The sequence below is a fragment of the Pseudophryne corroboree genome, chromosome 5 (assembly GCF_028390025.1).
Source record: "Pseudophryne corroboree isolate aPseCor3 chromosome 5, aPseCor3.hap2, whole genome shotgun sequence".
NCBI classification, from domain to species: Eukaryota; Metazoa; Chordata; class Amphibia; order Anura; family Myobatrachidae; genus Pseudophryne; species Pseudophryne corroboree.
In genome coordinates, this window is record NC_086448.1 from 577871472 (window position 1) to 577892016 (window position 20545).

Sequence of the window (20545 nt, forward strand, 5' to 3'; positions counted from 1 at the left end):
GCAGCACTCGGACACTGTAAGTATCCAAAAATGTATTTCACGAGAAACTCTCCAATGTTTCGGGGCTATCTGGCCCCTTTGTCAAAGGGCCAGATAGCCCTGAAACATTGGAGAGTTTCTTGTGAAATAGTGAAATACATTTTTGGATACTTAGGGGTATATGCAATTGCGGTCAAATTGCCGCGAAAGTCGAAAAACGGGGCATTTTCTACAAAAAAAACATGTCGAATTGGATTCGACAATGCAATACAGTACTTTTCGTCAAAATACCTGCCGTTTCAGATTCGACTTTTTGCAAAAAGACATTTTCAAAATGCAACATGTCTGCAATGGTCAAAATGCGGATTTTCGACAAAAGTATATTCAATTGAAGAATGTCGATTCGACAACAGTGCTTTTTGACAGCAATTTCGTCAATTTCATTCCACCTCACTTTGCTGGCGGGATTAAATAAAAATGTTTTTTTAAATGTATTTTTTTTGCTTTTTGGATTGCTAATAGCATATCTATTTATATTTGAAGGGATTATCTACTTGGTTTGTCTTTTTTTGACTCACAAGTATTATTTAATTGATTTTTAAAAAGAATATTTTTTTCTTCACTCTGCTGAGAGAAATGTACCCATGATTCCACAGTTTTACCCAGGATACACTTCTGCAAAGCCACTCCTCTATCCTCACTCCTGGGTTTGAGACTTCAGGGAGAAGGAGCCATTAACAGTCCGCACTCTTGTGGAATCATTTTTTTAGGACAGTCCCTGCGTTTTAACACATTTATATCCTATTTTTGTACTGACTACAATAATGGAGCCCTTTTCTGACCAGATTGTGATGTTCATGCTGGCTGCAAGCATGGAGGAAGAAAGGGCTGCTGAACATCAGGATCAAAGTCAGCATATGTCTGCATTAGGTGAGTCAGTATTGCGTGTTTCATTTCCACGTCCACGCCAGTATCGCACAAGGCGTGAACTGGAGGATCTCAGCGAGTTCGAGGTGATTAAAAATTATCGCTTATCGACTCGCGACATATATTCACTGTATGCTCTGTTGGAGGCCGACCTGGAACCTCGGGAATGGTCCAATCGCGCAGTCAGCGGTTTCCAGAAACTGCTGGCTACGTTACATTTTTTGGCGTCAGGCACATTCCAGCCTACTTTGTCTCAAACATGCGGTTTTTCACAGTCGACACTGTCGCGCTGTATAACCCAGGTCATTAGGGCTTTCCGCAAATTGACGATCCAGTTCATCACATTTCCAGATACGGACAGCGGATGTCGTGACATCAAATTAGGCTTTTTCACCAAACACAATTTTCCCAATGTTCTGGGCGTGATTGACTGTACCCACGTGCAGATCAGACCGCCACGGATTTCGGAAGAATGTTTTCAGAACCGAAATCATTTCCATTCCATGAATATAGAGGCGGTCTGTGATGTCAACATGAAATTTTTGAATATTTTTGTGCGATTTCCTGGATCGTCTCACGGCTCCTTCATCCTAAGTCAGTCATCGCTGTTTGACAATTTCTAAACAGGAAACATGCCGGGGGGCTGGCTGTTAGGTATTTATTTTAATTGTTTTTATATTATTTTATTTTTTATTTTTATTTTTTATATTACCCACCATTTTTTTCATTTCCATAGGCGATGCGGGTTATCCCAACAAATTGTGGCTCTTGACCCCATTGTCTAATCCTGTTGGTAGAGCAGAAAAACGTTACCAAGAGACACACAAAGCATCGAGGGGAGTAATTGAGCGTGCCTTCTGTGTACTTAAAAGCCGGTTTAGATGTTTAGACACTTCCGGTGGTGCTCTTTTGTACTCACCGGCGAAGGTTTGCAGCATGGTAAATGCATGTTGTATTTTACACAACATATGTATCGCAAACCATTTGCCGGTGACTCTTCGTCGCAGTGCTTTCCGACGCGGGAAACGTTCTTCTGCTCTACTGGTGGATATGGATTAAGGAGATGATTCCCGACGGACATTGATCCAAAGCTTTTTTTCCACTGCATGTGAGTATACTTGTAACATTTGTATTATCATGTAAACTGAGATTGTAATATTCTAAAAAAAAAATGTTTATGTATTTCAGAGTTTTATGTCCTGTTGACGCACCTTCCCAGCACCGTTTTCAAAGTTTCGTCCTGTTGACGACCTGTTACCCCCTGTTTTTTCCTGTTGTTGGGTTGCCGCAAATATTGGACCCGTTTATCCCACTCTACCATGGGCAACCTACTTGTGATGTGGATCTGAACCTCCGCCATGTAGCTGACAACACCCCTCAGGTGAGATGTATTGCCCAAAACTCCCTCTTGTCCAAGTAACCCCAGCACGTCTAAGGTGCAGCCCTCCAGCATTTGCAAAACTGCACATCCAAACATGCCCTGATACACCAATGCTTACACTGTGTCAGGGCATGCTTGGATGTGTAGTTTCTCAAGTGCCGGAGGGTTGCATTTGGGACAAAGGCCGCTGTAACCTGCTTGTGTCAAAGTGTTGCTTGTACCTTATCTTTTCCTAGAAGGGTGACACTATTACCAATACCTGGAACCTCATACTATTCTCTTCCACAGATCTTGCAGAGTATCCTTCCCAAGTTGCGTGGATGTCAAGAGACACGACAGTTCCCCTTATGTACCATGGGCGACCTACTTGTGATGTGGACCTGAACCTCCGCCATGTAGCAGTCAACCCCCCTCAGGTGAGATGTATTGCCCAAAACTCCCTCTTGTCCAAGTAACCCCGGCATGTCTAAGGTGCAGCCCTCCGGCATTTGCAAAACTGCACATCCAATCATGCCCTGATACACCAATGCTTACGCTGTGTCAGGGCATGTTTGGATGTGTAGTTTCTCAAGTGGCGGAGGGTTGCATTTGGGACAAAGGCCGCTGTTACCTGCTTGTGTCAAAGTGTTGCTTGTACCTTATCTTTTCTTAGAAGGGTGACACTATTACCAATACCTGGAACCTCATACTATTCTCTTCCACAGGTCTTGCGGAGTATCCTTCCCGATTTGCTTGAATCATCCAGGATGAAAAGGGACACGACAGTTCCCCTGCTGTACCATGGACGACCTAACACAATACCACTGCATCTCATATATTACATTTTATTTACTAATAATTTAAAGAAAAACACACACAACTTCTCATTTTAAAAATTTATTGAAGAAATATAATTGTATTTAATGTTGGAATAAAAAATAAAATGTAATAAAACAAAAAAAGTAGTGTTTGTTCTTCTTTACATTCTTTTCTTGTGTAGATATCTGTGAAAAAAAAATTCCATATTAATTAAAGACACTAATGATGTCATGTTCATTCCTTTCCCAAGAACATTTGTGGAACCACACAATCCAGCATGACCCTGTGCTGGACTGTGTTGTTCCCAGTGTCAGACGGTCCAAAGTGGCAGAGTCAAGACAGCGGTCAGCATTTTGACACCCCTGCACTTGTGGAACCACCCAGCCCAGCATGACCCATTGCTGGACTGTGTTGTTCCCCAAGGGCAGGTGGTCCAAAGTGGCAGAGTGGTGTCAGTGGTCAGCACTTTGACACGCCTGCACTTGTGGAACCACCCAGCCCAGCATGACCCATTGCTGGACTGTGTTGTTCCCCAAGGGCAGGCGGTGAAAAGTGGCAGAGTGGTGTCAGTGGTCAGCACTTTGACACGCCTGCACTTGTGGAACCACCCAGCCCAGCATGACCCATTGCTGGACTGTGTTGTTCCCCAAGGGCAGGTGGTCCAAAGTGGCAGAGTGGTGTCAGTGGTCAGCACTTTGACACGCCTGCACTTGTGGAACCACCCAGCCCAGCATTACCCATTGCTGGACTGTGTTGTTCCCCAAGGCCAGGCGGTCCAAAGTGGCAGAGTGGTGTCAGTGGTCAGCACTTTGACACGCCTGCACTTGTGGAACCACCCAGCCCAGCATGACCCATTGCTGGACTGTGTTGTTCCCCAAGGGCAGGCGGTCCATAGTTTCTTGAATATATACATTGAAACATGGCTTTACTCACCTTGGTACCAGGGCCGGTGCAAGGTTTTTTGGCGCCCTAGGCAAAACTTCAGCCATAAACCCCCCCCCCCACCGCTACCACCCCTGTTGCCCTTCTTATAATCCGGCCCTGCTACCAGCTATATATACTGTGTAGATGAGTATATATATATATATATATATATATATATATATATATATATAAAACTACACACGCACACAGGTAATATATATATATATATATATATCCATATCTATATACACAGTATATATACTCATATACACACAGTGGTCAAAGTGGAAATTTTGAAGTGGGGGTATGGAAAAGTGAAGATTGTAATTTAGCGCACGTGTGCTCCGGAAAGGGGACATGGCCACTCAAAAGGGGGCGTGTCCTTCAGTGTAGTTTACCACACCATATACCCCTTATACACATAGGACCCATTATACTATCTAGTACTGGTGACCCTTTCACATTATAGTAGACAGTATGAGCCGAAATCCACATTACCCCACATGGTATGAGCTGAAATTCACATTATAGCACACAGTATGAGCCAAAATTCACATTATAGCACACAGAATGAGCCGAAATTCACATTATAGCTTACAGAATGAGCCGAAATTCACATTATAGCACACAGAGTAACCTATACAGTGACACACACAGTAACCTATACAGTAGCCTATACAGTGACACCCACACAAAGTAACCTATGCAGTGACACACACAGTATAAAATATGACACAGTAAGATGCACAGTAAATGACACACACTACATAAAATCAGCAGCACCCTGCCAGGAGCCCTTATGCTACTCTCACCCAGGCAGGGGCAGCAGTGTAGAGGTAGCTGGGCAGTGTCCGGCGTATTACAAGCACAGCTTCACTCTGCACCCAGCTACAGGCGCCCAGCTCTGGCATGGTCAGATCGCCCCCACCACCCCGAGTACACGGGACGTACATTGTGCCACAGCTGGGCAGCTGGGTAACTGGATCGTTCCCCCCGAACTCCCAGCATGGCCCCTCGCAGCAGATTTGTAAAAGTAGCGTCGCTTAGTACATACCGCCCTCAGTGTTCGAAGAAGTGCCGGTATGCCGGACCACTTTGAGCACTGTATGTGTGTGTATGTGTATATATATATATATATATATATATATATACCCAGAGCCTGATATTCAAATTTAATTGGTGACTGGAGAACAAAACCATAATACAGCCTGTCTTTTGCTTTGTTGATAGGAAAGACAGGCTGTGATGACCCATGCACAGGACAGGGAGAGACTGCACACTTTCCTCTGTCTGTCCCTTCTTCACAGGCAGCGGGAGCAGAGCAGAGTCGGGGGGGGGGGGGGGTGCGGGTTATGAGTAGAAGGAGCCCAGTGGGTGCAGGTAACAAGCAGCGGGGGAGCAGAGTCGCGCAGGGGGAGGGGGGGGATGGAGAGGAGAGAGAGGAGTGCGGGTTACAAGATGAGGAGCCCAGTGGGTGCGGGTAACAAGCAGCAGGGGGAGCAGAGTTGCGGGGGGGGAAGGAGAAAGAGAGTTACAAGATGGTGCGGGTTACAAGATGAGGAACCCGGGTGCGGGTAACAGGCAGCGGGAGCAGAGTCGCTGGGGGAGAGAGAGGAGTGCAGGGGAAGGGGGAGGGGGGGGGAGGAGAGAGCGGATTACAAGATGTGGCATGCAGGAGCTCAATTATGGAGGGGGAGCAGGTGACATACGGGAGTCCCGGGAGCTCAATCGCGGGGGGGGGGGGGGGGGTACGGTTGGTGACATAATGATGCACAGTGCGGGAGCCCAATAACGGAGGGCGGGAAGGGTTATATATGAGGAGCCCAATCGTGGGGGGATGCATATGCGGGAAGCCTGACTATTCGAGAGCAGGTGCAGTCAAAGCGCGGGGCGGCAATATGCCGAGACAGCCAAGTGCTATCGCGGAGGTGGGCGGCAGGATGGCAGAGAGAGGATAGAGTCAGTGTTCACAATGCTTTCACCTGACTTTTTCACTCACATTTCACAGACCCAGTGGCAGCTTGGCGGTGATGACATCCATGACTGCTCCTCGTCATTTAAAAAAAAGGTGGAGCGTGGCTGACTGAGCTGAGGATAGAGTCACACTGTATAATAATAAACCCAGAATCCGCTCATCGCCAGTGTGTAGTGCCGCCCTCCAGTGGTCGCCGCCCATAGGCAGCTGCCTAAAGCTGCCTAATGGTGGCGCCGGCCCTGCTTGGTACGCAAAACACGAACTACGCCGTCCACTTCAATTTTCCACCCAATCCTATGAAGAAGCCAAAAATAAACACTAGTGAATAGTAAATTCACACAACAGTGAAAGCCTATTTTACACCAATACAAAAAGGAGTTTGTTTAAAAAAAAAAAAAAAAAAAAAAGTGGTATCAGAATAGCTCTTTGGCCCATCATACATGTAGCCACAAGGAGCTTTCATCAGTTACCACACGCGCCCGCATACATGCCCGCGCATGTATGCCTAGACATAAAGCTCCTTGGTAGTATCCGGTCGAGAGTGGGGGAGCCCAACACAAACCTAAAACATTATTAAGAAAAAAAACAAACTAATGGGAGGGGGAGAAAGGGAAACATAAGCGTAAATAATAAAACAATACGACCGGGCTTATGGTGGTTGTCCGTCCGGATCCTCTTCTTCCTCCTGATGGGGCGTCGATGCCCTGGGCGGCTGTGGAGTGCGTTGACTTGGCCTCGGTGGCCGTGCGGGTGTAGATGATGCGGCCGGTGTTGGTGGTGGAGGCATCTGGTGGGTGGGGTACATCCCTGTATATCCTTGGTACAGCTGTGACCGTCCAAACCAGGATGGTGGTGGAGGAAGGGAAGGAGGCGTCCGTGTGGCTTGTGATGGCGGATGTGGTGGTTCACCAGCGTGTTGATGAGCTGGCTCTGGGAGCTTATCGTACATCATCTGCAGTGTGGTTGCGATGATCTGGTGGCTGGATGCTGAAAGTCGTTGGCTCTCCAACATGTTGTCAACGCTGTGTGCCAGGCATGATGTGTTATCCACCAGCCGGTTGATGGATGTGGCCAGAACGTGAAGGATGTCCATAGTCTCCATGTGATCTTCTCGGCTGGTCTTTTGCGTTTCTGCCGTGCTGTCGGCATGAGCCTTTTGCATTTCAACCAGACCGTTTGCCATCTTCTCCATTATCTTCTCAATGGCGTCCAGTCTGGTTTCAACGACATTCGTGTAGGTATCCTGGCGGGCAGTCATCTCTGCTGCCAGGGTGTGTACCCTCTGAACATTTGAGGGATCCTGCCCTTCCTGTACGTCTGCCACCAATTGCATTTGTGCAGCTGAAAAGAAAATTAGAAATTAGTATACACATTCATACATTTGTTTGAAGGCTCACAATTTAATAATTACTCACACAGGGATGTAGAAACAGCGGGCTGCTGCACTTCCACCTCATCGTCCGAAGAATCCTGTAGGAGATCCGGCCTGAAGAAGGAACCAATCCCCGACGCAAGTCCGCTGTTGGTCCGTGGCACCTCTGTTTGCAAAAGAAGAAAAAAAATAAAGTTAATAAATTATACAAAAATGGCGACTCCTCCCCCCACAAAAAATAAATAAAAACCTTTTCCATCCGGTGGTGCCACTGCTCCAGGAGCTTCACTTGTCCTCAATTCTGGAGACTTTTCAAGGGTATGGCTGGATACGTCTGCACGGCTGTCTTCAAACCCAAGAAAAGTCTCGTCCGTTAACCCTGTTGACTCAAACAGTTCGGGTGATGGGTCCACAAGGGTAGTGTCTTATTGAGGCTCTTCGGTCACAGACCCAGAGCTCCTGGAGAGATGATGAGCTGGTGATGGCCTGCGCGCAGGAGATGTAGTTTGGCGCCCAGCTGGTGGTGTGGTCGCCGACAGTGTCTGGTGCGCAGGTGACGTTCTGCGTGCTGATGTCTGGCGCGCAGGTGATGGTCTGCGCGCTGACTATGTCTGGCACACAGGTGACTTTCTGCGCGCTGACGATGTGTGGCGCGCAGGTGATCTTCGCGCTGCTGATGCTTGCTGCGCAGGTGATGGTCCGCGCGCTGCTGCCGATGCCTGCTGCGCAGGTGATGGTCCGCGCGCTGGCGATTTCCTGCGCGCAGGTGATGTCCTCTGGGCAGGCGTATCTGGGGAAAAAGAACAAACACATTAGCAAATAAAAAAAATAAGAAAAAAGATTAGTGCAGCTCATCTGAATGTATTCTTACCACCAGGCCTCCTTTTGGACTGCTTGTCTCCCGCCGTCTTCTGTCTTCTGGGCGGTTCTTCCTCCTCGGGAAAGCCAGCAGGACGGCTAGAGTCCACACCTCCGTGAACTCCTTGGACCATGACAGGGTTCATGCGCCTTTTAATAACTTCCTCCCAGGTTAGCCACTTCAGATTGAGAGCCGGACCACCTCCCGTAGCTGTCTCATGTCGGCGCTGAATCCCCATCTTCTTCTTGGTCTGTCTGCGGCAATCACTGTACCGCTTCATGCAGTTTCTGGTGCTCCGGCGGTTTCCAGATACTGCAGTGACTTGTCTCGCGATGGCATCCCAGATATTTCGCTTGGTCTTAGCTGCTGTGGTCTGTGCCATCCACTAGGGCACAGTTTTCCGCCTCAGTGTATCCGGGTCCACGCGGCTTCTTCTGTCCTGCGTCTTCACCAGAGGCTTCCTCCTCCGACTGATCCTCTGGCTGGCTTCTTGCCTTTAGGGATAAAAAAAACAAAACATGCATTTAATAAGATCGGTATGTACCTGTGAGTGTGTCAGTATCCCTGGTAGTGCACAAAGATACCTGTTAGGTGTGCATGGCAGTGCGCAAACTAGGGTGTGTCAAGTTGGATGCTATTGTGTCTGCAGGTGTTGTCAGTATTTACCTTTATAGGCCTTTTCTTTTTCTTTTGCTTCTGTCTTTTGTCCCTTGACGACCGCGGCTGGTCACTGGATGCCTGTTTGGTCGTATCCTCCTCCTGGGTTGGCTCCCACTCCTCATTGCTCTGCAGGGAAAATTCTTCTGAGGGGTGGGGGAAAGGGGGGGATCAGGGCCGCTTGTCCCTGGACATCTCTGTTGTAAAAAGAAAAAAAATATTTTTACAAATTTAACACACATAATTACATGCAACCACACGACATGCTGCTGGGACCCCAGTGCTCAAGCAGGACCAAACACAACAAAAAAAATTGAAAAATTGAAAAAAACCACAGCCAAACAAGCCAAAACACCCGTACAAGCATCTCTGCATATGGTGGGGGTCAACCAGTGTTAAAAAAGGAGAAAAAAAACATGTTTTGGAAACAAACAACAGCACGTCGGCCACAGGGCAGATACCGACATGGTGAATGTCAGCCCAAACAAGCCAAAAAGTACCTCCAGCATGTGCAGGGATGCACCAGTGCTAAAATAGGAGCAAAAAAACATGTTTTGGTTATAAACAACGACACATGTCGGCCACATGGCAGATACCGACACACTCTAAAATCACCCCAAACAAGCCAAAAAGCATCCCTGCACATGCTGGAGGCCAACCAGTGCTAAAGTAGGAGCAAAAAACATGTTTTGGAAACAATCTACACCACATGTCGGCCACATGGCAGATACCGACACAGTCAAAGTCAGCCCAAACAAGCCAAAAATTACCTCCAGCATGTGCAGGGATGCACCAGTGCTAAAATGGGAGCAAAAAAACATGTTTTGGGAACAAACAACATGCAGCAATACAAGCAGGAGCCATTTATACACATACCTGCACACATATACATACCCCAAACACCCCAAAGCAATGCCACATGTACATCTCATGGCACCCCCCCAACTACACAAACACATACATGCAACGCCAGACCACATGTGGTACTTACCTACAAATGTAGAAATCGCTCCAAAAACGACTCTCCTCCGGGGTAACAGGTATCCTCCTGTCTGTCCTGGATTAAAGCCTGCTGGGTGTCCAAACGATACCACAGCAAACAACCAATTTGCTAGCTCTGCATCACCTCCACTCTACTCTGCAGGTTCACAAAATGGCTGCTGAGCACGCAGCAAACAAGCCCTATAAAGGGCTCCAAACGGCGCTAAGTCGAATCCAGGATGCCCACTACTCGACGATTGGTCCGTTATTCGACAAGGGGAGTGTCGAATGCGTTTTGTATTGAATATGTCGAATTCATGGTCCCGGGTGGAGGGTTTCGGCTGTCGAGTACAGTCGAATCTTAAAATGGTCGAAAAAAAGACGCAATTCAGCCAGAATTGCATATACCTCATAGTCTCCGAGTGCCGCTGCTTTGCTATATCACTTTGCTATATCACTTTGCTATATATATATATATATATATATGTGTGTGTGTGTGTATATATATATATATATATATATATACGGTATATATATAGTTACATTTGGAAACCCACCAGAGTAAATCCTGCGTTTGCCCCTGGATGCCAGCACTTTTTAACCATTCACATAGTGCATTAGTAGCACAGACAGTCCAAAATAAGCTGATTTATACAACCAAAATATGTCTGTCTTTTAATGCGAAGCAAACTCTACTTTAATTTTCTTAACAATGACGCCCAAAGTTATAAGTAAACATTTTCTGGAAAATTGTCACAGAGGTATGTTAAACAATTATTGGAATCAAACAAAATCATTATTTAATTGCTGTGTTTTCATAACTTGTGCTAGGACATTTGATAATGTGGAGCACAACTAGTTCTGACTTTACACCAAGGATACTTGATACTGTGTATGTGTTTTTGTATTAAATAACATGTTATTTTAGTAAACACAAGGTCACTGTGTGAATAATATGTAAAGGAAATTACAGAAATCTTAGTTTTAATTAATAACAAACTATACTACTGTATGCTTAAAAAAATAAGAAGGCGCATGCCCTAATAATGCACTAATTACTGATTTATCCTTTAATAAGGCAATGATGCAACCTTTTCTTAGACCTATTTAATGACTAGACTTCTTTCACTACTATCATTAGTGTGATGGTGTTATGCCATACTTGTTGGTTCTGAAATACATGTTGTAATGGTCTATAAAAGACTCTGGGCCTAATTTTGAATAGCATATAATGCGACTATCTACCTGTTTTCCGAGTTGTACACAACTATGGGGTAGCACCTCCACCAGACCTCTGGCTGTGAGAGCAGCTGCTATCACTAGTAATGGCACTTCCACCTTCCCCATTCTTGGCTCAGAATGTTTGCCGAAGAATGTCATGCTTACACCATAAGCACAACTCTGAATGGGTTGCAACTCTGGGTACAAACCCGCGACATGTCCATTGGACAAGACTCTTGCTTGCTATTGCCGCATTTCTGCCCAGTTGCCTCCCGCTAATGCCCCTTCAGCCAGTAATGAGAAGTGAATGAGACGCGTACAACTAAAGGGCCCCATACACTATTGCGACATGTCTGACCATCATGTCGCAGGCGATCACCCCGGCAGCCTCTCAGGCGGCAAGATCGGCCAATGTATGGATGTGTAGGTATCTTGGGCGATCCCAGCCATGCCTGCGGGGTCGGACATGATCGTTAGTGCAGCAAGGTCAATCTGGAGGATCCGATGCTCACGGGAATGCGGATCGGATCGGAAACACCTCCAAAATGCCCAATTTCATCCGATATATAGGGCCGAATGCCCAAAATCGGATGAAATCGGGCATTATCATTCTAGTGTATTGGGCCCTTTAGATTGGTCCAATTTGCATATGTTGGCTGCAGCAAATGCGCATTTTGTTAAAAATGGTAAGATGCAGCTATGTTCGGATTTGCATGCGGCTTAGAAGCACTACCTCTATATATACGCAAACACTGGCATCTGTGTTCAAGATGGGCTGATCTGGAGCCAGTTAGGTTATATAAGGACAGTTGCTAACATTTTATAATTGTTGTGGAGGGTAATATTGAATACATGATTCCCTGTTTTAATAAACATTACTGAGCTATAGACATATGTGGGAGAAATTTTTGGGAATAAATCAAAATGAATATGTAGGAGATTGAATTTTAGGAGTGAAAGACAGGCTGATTAGATAAGCAAAGCAAACTTGTGGTTTGAAAGTGGTGGTAGTTTTGTTCATATAAATAGAAGTTGAAGATGATAGCAAATGTTGGGGACACAATTAGAGATGAGCGGGTTCGGTTTCTCTGAATCCGAACCCGCCAGAACTTCATGTTTTTTTTCACGGGTCCGAGCGACTCGGATCTTCCCGCCTTGCTCGGTTATCCCGAGCGCGCCCGAACGTCATCATGACGCTGTCGGATTCTCGCGAGGCTCGGATTCTATCGCGAGACTCGGATTCTATATAAGGAGCCGCGCGTCGCCGCCATTTTCACACGTGCATTGAGATTGATAGGGAGAGGACGTGGCTGGCGTCCTCTCCATTTAGATTATAAGAGACTGAGAGAGATTTACTGGAGCTGACTAGGAGGAGTACTGTTACTGTAGAAGTGTAGAGACTGAGTGGAGAGAGTTTACTAGTGAGGACAGTGCAGTTTACTTTATAATCCGTTCTCTGCCTGAAAAAAGCGATACACAGCACACAGTGACTCAGTCACATACCATATCTGTGTGCACTGCTCAGGCTCAGGCCAGTGTGCTGCATCATCTATATATATTATATATCTGTCTGACTGCTCAGCTCACACAGCTTATAATTGTGGGGGAGACTGGGGAGCACTACTGCAGTGCCAGTTATAGGTTATAGCAGGAGCCAGGAGTACATATTATATTAAAATTAAACAGTGCACACTTTTGCTGCAGGAGTGCCACTGCCAGTGTGACTGACCAGTGACCTGACCACACTGACCACCAGTATAGTTAGTAGTATACTTATATTGTGATTGCCTGAAAAAGTTAAACACTCGTCGTGTGACTTCACTTGTGTGTTTTTTTTTTTTATTCTATAAAAATAAAACTCATTCTGCTGACAGACAGTGTCCAGCAGGTCCGTCATTATATAATATATACCTGTCCGGCTGCAGTAGTGATATATATATATTTTTTATATCATTTATCATCCAGTCGCAGCAGACACAGTACGGTAGTTCACGGCTGTGGCTACCTCTGTGTCTCTGCACTCGGCAGGCAGTCCGTCCATAATTGTAATACCACCTAACCGTGGATTTTTTTCATTCTTCTTTATACATACATAGTTACATAGACATCTTCTCTTTATCAACCAGTCTATATTAGCTGCAGACACAGTACAGTACGGTAGTTCACGGCTGTGGCTACCTCTGTGTCTGCACTCGGCAGGCAGTCCGTCCATAATTGTATACCACCTAACCGTGGTTTTTTTTCATTCTTCTTTATACATACATAGTTACATAGACATCTTCTCTTTATCAACCAGTCTATATTAGCTGCAGACACAGTACAGTACGGTAGTTCACGGCTGTGGCTACCTCTGTGTCTGCACTCGGCAGGCAGTCCGTCCATAATTGTATACCACCTAACCGTGGTTTTTTTTCATTCTTCTTTATACATACATAGTTACATAGGCATCTTCTCTTTATCAACCAGTCTATATTAGCTGCAGACACAGTACAGTACGGTAGTTCACGGCTGTGGCTACCTCTGTGTCTGCACTCGGCAGGCAGTCCGTCCATAATTGTATACCACCTAACCGTGGATTTTTTTCAGTCTTCTTTATACATACATAGTTACATAGACATCTTCTCTTTATCAACCAGTCTATATTAGCTGCAGACACAGTACAGTACGGTAGTTCACGGCTGTGGCTACCTCTGTGTCTGCAGTCGGCAGGCAGTCCATAATTGTATACTAGTATCCATCTCCATTGTTTACCTGAGGTGCCTTTTAGTTGTGCCTATTAAAATATGGAGAACAAAAATGTTGAGGTTCCAAAATTAGGGAAAGATCAAGATCCACTTCCACCTCGTGCTGAAGCTGCTGCCACTAGTCATGGCCGAGACGATGAAATGCCAGCAACGTCGTCTGCCAAGGCCGATGCCCAATGTCATAGTACAGAGCATGTCAAATCCAAAACACCAAATATCAGAAAAAAAAGGACTCCAAAACCTAAAATAAAATTGTCGGAGGAGAAGCGTAAACTTGCCAATATGCCATTTACCACACGGAGTGGCAAGGAACGGCTGAGGCCCTGGCCTATGTTCATGGCTAGTGGTTCAGCTTCACATGAGGATGGAAGCACTCAGCCTCTCGCTAGAAAAATGAAAAGACTCAAGCTGGCAAAAGCAGCACAGCAAAGAACTGTGCATTCTTCGAAATCCCAAATCCACAAGGAGAGTCCAATTGTGTCGGTTGCGATGCCTGACCTTCCCAACACTGGACGTGAAGAGCATGCGCCTTCCACCATTTGCACGCCCCCTGCAAGTGCTGGAAGGAGCACCCGCAGTCCAGTTCCTGATAGTCAGATTGAAGATGTCAGTGTTGAAGTACACCAGGATGAGGAGGATATGGGTGTTGCTGGCGCTGGGGAGGAAATTGACCAGGAGGATTCTGATGGTGAGGTGATTTGTTTAAGTCAGGCACCCGGGGAGACACCTGTTGTCCGTGGGAGGAATATGGCCGTTGACATGCCAGGTGAAAATACCAAAAAAATCAGCTCTTCGGTGTGGAGGTATTTCACCAGAAATGCGGACAACAGGTGTCAAGCCGTGTGTTCCCTTTGTCAAGCTGTAATAAGTAGGGGTAAGGACGTTAACCACCTCGGAACATCCTCCCTTATATGTCACCTGCAGCGCATTCATAATAAGTCAGTGACAAGTTCAAAAACTTTGGGTGACAGCGGAAGCAGTCCACTGACCAGTAAATCCCTTCCTCTTGTAACCAAGCTCACGCAAACCACCCCACCAACTCCCTCAGTGTCAATTTCCTCCTTCCCCAGGAATGCCAATAGTCCTGCAGGCCATGTCACTGGCAATTCTGACGAGTCCTCTCCTGCCTGGGATTCCTCCGATGCATCCTTGCGTGTAACGCCTACTGCTGCTGGCGCTGCTGTTGTTGCCGCTGGGAGTCGATGGTCATCCCAGAGGGGAAGTCGTAAGCCCACTTGTACTACTTCCAGTAAGCAATTGACTGTTCAACAGTCCTTTGCGAGGAAGATGAAATATCACAGCAGTCATCCTACTGCAAAGCGGATAACTGAGGCCTTGGCATCCTGGGTGGTGAGAAACGTGGTTCCGGTATCCATCATTACTGCAGAGCCAACTAGAGACTTGTTGGAGGTACTGTGTCCCCGGTACCAAATACCATCTAGGTTCCATTTCTCTAGGCAGGCGATACCGAAAATGTACACAGACCTCAGAAAAAGAGTCACCAGTGTCCTAAAAAATGCAGCTGTACCCAATGTCCACTTAACCACGGACATGTGGACAAGTGGAGCAGGGCAGGGTCAGGACTATATGACTGTGACAGCCCACTGGGTAGATGTATGGACTCCCGCCGCAAGAACAGCAGCGGCGGCACCAGTAGCAGCATCTCGCAAACGCCAACTCTTTCCTAGGCAGGCTACGCTTTGTATCACCGGTTTCCAGAATACGCACACAGCTGAAAACCTCTTACGGCAACTGAGGAAGATCATCGCGGAATGGCTTACCCCAATTGGACTCTCCTGTGGATTTGTGGCATCGGACAACGCCAGCAATATTGTGTGTGCATTAAATATGGGCAAATTCCAGCACGTCCCATGTTTTGCACATACCTTGAATTTGGTGGTGCAGAATTTTTAAAAAAACGACAGGGGCGTGCAAGAGATGCTGTTGGTGGCCAGAAAAATTGCGGGACACTTTCGGCGTACAGGCACCACGTACAGAAGACTGGAGCACCACCAAAAACTACTGAACCTGCCCTGCCATCATCTGAAGCAAGAAGTGGTAACGAGGTGGAATTCAACCCTCTATATGCTTCAGAGGTTGGAGGAGCAGCAAAAGGCCATTCAAGCCTATACAATTGAGCACGATATAGGAGGTGGAATGCACCTGTCTCAAGTGCAGTGGAGAATGATTTCAACGTTGTGCAAGGTTCTGATGCCCTTTGAACTTGCCACACGTGAAGTCAGTTCAGACACTGCCAGCCTGAGTCAGGTCATTCCCCTCATCAGGCTTTTGCAGAAGAAGCTGGAGACATTGAAGGAGGAGCTAACACGGAGCGATTCCGCTAGGCATGTGGGACTTGTGGATGCAGCCCTTAATTCGCTTAACAAGGATTCACGGGTGGTCAATCTGTTGAAATCAGAGCACTACATTTTGGCCACCGTGCTCGATCCTAGATTTAAAGCCTACCTTGGATCTCTCTTTCCGGCAGACACAAGTCTGCTGGGGTTGAAAGACCTGCTGGTGACAAAATTGTCAAGTCAAGCGGAACGCAACCTGTCAACATCTCCTCCTTCACATTCTCCCGCAACTGGGGGTGCGAGGAAAAGGCTCAGAATTCCGAGCCCACCCGCTGGCGGTGATGCAGGGCAGTCTGGAGCGACTGCTGATGCTGACATCTGGTCCGGACTGAAGGACCTGACAACGATTACGGACATGTCGTCTACTGTCACTGCATATGATTCTCTCAACATTGATAGAATGGTGGAGGATTATATGAGTGACCGCATCCAAGTAGGCACGTCACACAGTCCGTACTTATACTGGCAGGAAAAAGAGGCAATTTGGAGGCCCTTGCACAAACTGGCTTTATTCTACCTAAGTTGCCCTCCCACAAGTGTGTACTCCGAAAGAGTGTTTAGTGCCGCCGCTCACCTTGTCAGCAATCGGCGTACGAGGTTACATCCAGAAAATGTGGAGAAGATGATGTTCATTAAAATGAATTATAATCAATTCCTCCGCGGAGACATTGACCAGCAGCAATTGCCTCCACAAAGTACACAGGGAGCTGAGATGGTGGATTCCAGTGGGGACGAATTGATAATCTGTGAGGAGGGGGATGTACACGGTGATATATCGGAGGGTGAAGATGAGGTGGACATCTTGCCTCTGTAGAGCCAGTTTGTGCAAGGAGAGATTAATTGCTTCTTTTTTGGGGGGGGTCCAAACCAACCCGTCATATCAGTCACAGTCGTGTGGCAGACCCTGTCACTGAAATGATGGGTTGGTTAAAGTGTGCATGTCCTGTTTTGTTTATACAACATAAGGGTGGGTGGGAGGGCCCAAGGACAATTCCATCTTGCACCTCTTTTTTCTTTTCTTTTTCTTTGCATCATGTGCTGATTGGGGAGGGTTTTTTGGAAGGGACATCCTGCGTGACACTGCAGTGCCACTCCTAGATGGGCCCGGTGTTTGTGTCGGCCACTAGGGTCGCTAATCTTACTCACACAGTCAGCTACCTCATTGCGCCTCTTTTTTTCTTTGCGTCATGTGCTGTTTGGGGAGGGTTTTTTGGAAGGGACATCCTGCGTGACACTGCAGTGCCACTCCTAGATGGGCCCGGTGTTTGTGTCGGCCACTAGGGTCGCTAATCTTACTCACACAGCTACCTCATTGCGCCTCTTTTTTTCTTTGCGTCATGTGCTGTTTGGGGAGGGTTTTTTGGAAGGGCCATCCTGCGTGACACTGCAGTGCCACTCCTAGATGGGCCCGGTGTTTGTGTCGGCCACTAGGGTCGCTTAATCTTACTCACACAGCTACCTCATTGCGCCTCTTTTTTTCTTTGCGTCATGTGCTGTTTGGGGAGGGTTTTTTGGAAGGGACATCCTGCGTGACACTGCAGTGCCACTCCTAGATGGGCCCGGTGTTTGTGTCGGCCACTAGGGTCGCTTATCTTACTCACACAGCGACCTCGGTGCAAATTTTAGGACTAAAAATAATATTGTGAGGTGTGAGGTATTCAGAATAGACTGAAAATGAGTGTAAATTATGGTTTTTGAGGTTAATAATACTTTGGGATCAAAATGACCCCCAAATTCTATGATTTAAGCTGTTTTTTAGTGTTTTTTGAAAAAAACACCCGAATCCAAAACACACCCGAATCCGACAAAAAAAATTCGGTGAGGTTTTGCCAAAACGCGTTCGAACCCAAAACACGGCCGCGGAACCGAACCCAAAACCAAAACACAAAACCCGAAAAATTTCAGGCGCTCATCTCTAGACACAATGAGGTCAAATTTGCAAAGATTAATCTTGAGGTAGACTCTTTCAATCAGGGCTGTAACTAGTGGTGTGCAAGTGGTGCCATTGTCCAGGATGCAGGGCCTGAGGACGCCACTGTTGCTGCCCCATGGCACCTGCACTTGGCTTGCAAGGTGTCCGGAATGGGTGCCAGTAGCACTGGTGTAGCACTGCTGCATAGCCACTTGGAGCATCCTACAGACACCCCAGACAGTGCTCTACGTCCTAGTTCTGGTGGCCCTGCCACCTAGGTGACATATCATGACATCACTGGTTTGGGACAGGGCAGCATAGAGCCCTGCTCCAATCCTGCTTTCAGTGATATAATGGCAAACAGTGTACAGTTCAGTGACATATGCATTGAAATTGAAGAGAATAATTACATTTACTGATTGTGTTTCCAAGCTGAGAAGTAATTTTTTTTATTTTTTTTATTTAATGAAGGGGTTGCAGTACTGACTGAGATACCCAAACAATTTGTGGATGTTGGAATCAGGTACAACCTGCAAAGAGAGACTGAAAGAACAGTCAGAGATATACTGTATGATGATTATTCGCATAGGACACTGGGGCAGATGTATTAACCTGGAGAAGGCATAAGGAAGAGATAAACCAGTGATATGTGCAAGGTGATAAAGGCACCAGCCAATCAGCTCCAATATGTAAATTAACAGTTGGGATCTGATTGGCTGGTGCCTTTATCACCTTACACATATCACTGGTTTATCACTTCCTTATGCTTTCTCCAGGTTAATACATCTGCCCCACTGTCCTTTATAGTCAGGTTCACTACGTATAAATTTGAACTGTCGTTGGAATTTTGTGGACAGTAGAAAAACTATACATTTTTGTAAACGTTATTGTATAAGCAATCAGAAAAACAATGCTTCCATTTGCCTTGATACATACATGGTCGCTATCTTGGAATTTACAAAATGGCTGCTGGGAACAATGTTTTCGTTTATAACTCGGCTTCTAACTAACATAGAAATTTGATTTTTACAGCTAAACTACCATTTTCAGGGCCAAAAAATCAAATGGTACCAAAGTAGATTCAACCACAAACCTATTAGACTGATATTTTCCATTTTATTCAATGTTCTGCAAGCGATCATACATGAACATTGCACTAAGGAAGTGACCATAAAGTACCGAAACACTCTTCATAACAGAAATGGGTTTAATTTTGTATTTTGTTTTATTATATATATATATATATATATATATATATATATATAGTAGGGTAAATGCCCGGCACTCTGGACTTAATAAATGTAATAAATGATAAGCCCTCCGGTGCTGTCAACGTTTCAATTTATTGTAAATTTTCCTCAAGACATAATGTCTTGAGGAAAATTTACAATAAATTGAAACGTTGACAGCACCGGAGGGCTTATCATTTATTACATTTATTAAGTCCAGAGTGCCGGGCATTTACCCTACTACGATTACGTGAAAACGTCAGCACGGGCACCGGACCAAGCTACCCTGCTCACCAAAGAGTGCCGGACCATCACATACCTATATATATATATATATATATATATATATATAATAATAATAATAATAAATGTATATTTGTATAATGTATAATTAATTTTGTAACCAGTTTCAAATGGAAACATTGCTTTTCTGATTGCTTATACAACGTTTACAGAAATTTATAGTTTTCTTGCTCTCCACAAAAATCCAACGAAATTGCAAAGTGAACCTGACTATTAGGCCAAAGGTACTAAACATTTATACGTTTGTTCTATTCTTTGGGGAGCAGCAGATAGTTCCAGAATAATTAATCACAACATAGCCATTATACGTAGCAGCTCGAAGGTTATTCAGAGAATTCAGTGGAATATAGTCCAGATGAAGTTGGTACATGAGAAAGTTAAACAAGACACTATGTGGCTGATTCTCAAGGTGGGTACACACTGATAGATATATCTGCCGATCAATTGATCGGCATATATATCTATGGACGGATCGGGCAGTGTGTTGAGCATACACACTGCCCAATCCATCAGGGACTGACATCATGAACTGGGCAGGCGTGTACACACGCCTGCCAAGTTTAGCTGTCAATCACCGCCGGCTGCCGCAGCATGTGTATGGGCCGACCGCCCGTACACACACAATGACGTGCCAATATATCAGTAGATATATTGGCCAACGGCTGTACTGCGGGGCCGAAGCGATATGTCTATGAACGATAGAGTTCACAGACATATCGCCCACACACACTGGCCGACGGACCAAGAGTGATCCCAATTAACTTTGCGGTTAACCACAGACCGCAAAGTTGTCATCATTGGGTAGAATGGAGCTGTGCTAAGCCCCATTCTAGCCAGTGCGCTCCTCCTGATTGACAGGCTAGGAGCGCACAGCCAATCAGGAGAGCGCCATGACGTGGCGCTCCCTGATTGGCTGGCGGGACCTT